Below are 1,647 nucleotides of genomic sequence, written 5' to 3'. Positions count from 1 at the left end.
GTTTTGGAGGAGGCAGAAGAGGGGCTGCAACCTGGCACACTCAAGGTAAGCACGCACCAGGGTCCCCCTCTATTGGCAAAAGGGGCAGGTGCCAGAGGTGTCCAAAAAGCATGCCAGATACATGATCATGGCAATTATTCCATAAAGGAGCCATTAGCTGAGGTCCCCAGTGGTTTTTGGATCAGGATGGATTACAGACTTGTCCACCGAAGACCCTTTCTGGGAGTGGTGCTGCTATCAGGAACAGAAGCACATGTGTGTGTGGGTGGAGGTAGCCCTCCCCCTTCAGGGGAGGCATAAGCAAAAGCAGCAGAAGCAGCAGCATTCCAGGGACCAGCCCAGCTGGAGTAAGCATTGGTTGACTCCGTAGCAAGCTGGCAGGAGTACTTTCTGGGGAACAAAGCATCAGCAGCTCTGCAGGTGAGAGAGCTCACTCAGCATGACTCCCTGGCTTAGCTCCAGCAGCATCCAGGGGGGAAGTGGTGGTGCCCCATGGTGGTAAAAGTCCTATTTGTTACCTTACAGAATTATGGGTGTAGGCCCACAAAGTAAACTGTTAGTCTGCCTTAAACAGGGAAGCTACTGAAAAGACAACAACTGAGTACTTGGAACAAATGGTAAGAAAACAGGGACAGGGATGATAGTCAAAGGCTAATAACCAGGGCAGAGGATGCCACCAAGTATATGGACTAGCAGGCAACTACTTGTGCCAGATTTCCTGGATCCTAGATGGCAAGAAACACGTTGTTGGCATACGCTGACAGAACCAGCTTCATGGCTGGCTCTCAGAGCATGAAACCTGCTTGTGCAGGAGGCAAAGAAAGGGCTCAAGAGTGACAGTGTAGAGCTGGCCTGACAGCAGGCAGTCTTGATGCTCAAGCAGCTTGAACAGGATGGGCTCTGTCAGTGTTCAGTTCAGCTTGACTGTACACTTCATGGAGGCATACAGAACCTGGAGAAACCACACAAAGTCAAATGCCCTCAGCATGCCTGTGAGGTTACTGTGATCACCCTGTCAAATGCTTTTTTTCTGGGTAGAGGAATAGGACAGCAAATGACAGACTGCCCCAGCACACAAGCTCCAGGAGTTCCCAGATCAGGCACAGGTTGGAAGATGGTTCTCTCCAGCCCTATGTATGTTTGGTCAGGGTGGATCGTGTCCACCAGCATTGACTTCAGGCATAGCAAGATGGCCTTCCCTGTAACCTCAATGGTGATAAGGACCTCTGATTACAGACTTAGGAAAATCAGGATCAACACCCCAGAGGATGTCTCCATGGGGTAGTTGAAGTAGACCCTGTCTCCCCACTCCAACCACCAGTTGGTTTCAGCTGCTGGAGTCACGTGGGTCTCCTGAAGAAATATCACAGAGTACCCCACTCTTCCAAAGGAAGAGGAGTACCTGGTAAATGCAGAGACACATCCTGCAGCCATACACATTGAAGGTTACACAGTTAAGGACCTTATTGGTAGGGGGTGTTGTTAGGCTTGGGGGGGAGGGGGCTTTAAAATGAGGCAACACTAGCCACAGGGCCCATTAGCAATCCCACTACCCTCCCAAAGGTATAGAGGGCATTATGGAAGCTTTGAACCTGATGTTAGTTTCTGGCATTGCTCCACTTGTAACCTTTTGCCTTTTCCTACCAG

This window comes from Alligator sinensis, unplaced genomic scaffold (assembly GCF_000455745.1).
Source record: "Alligator sinensis unplaced genomic scaffold, ASM45574v1 scaffold287_1, whole genome shotgun sequence".
Classification (NCBI taxonomy): Eukaryota; Metazoa; Chordata; order Crocodylia; family Alligatoridae; genus Alligator; species Alligator sinensis.
Note: the sequence above shows the minus strand (reverse complement) of the source record.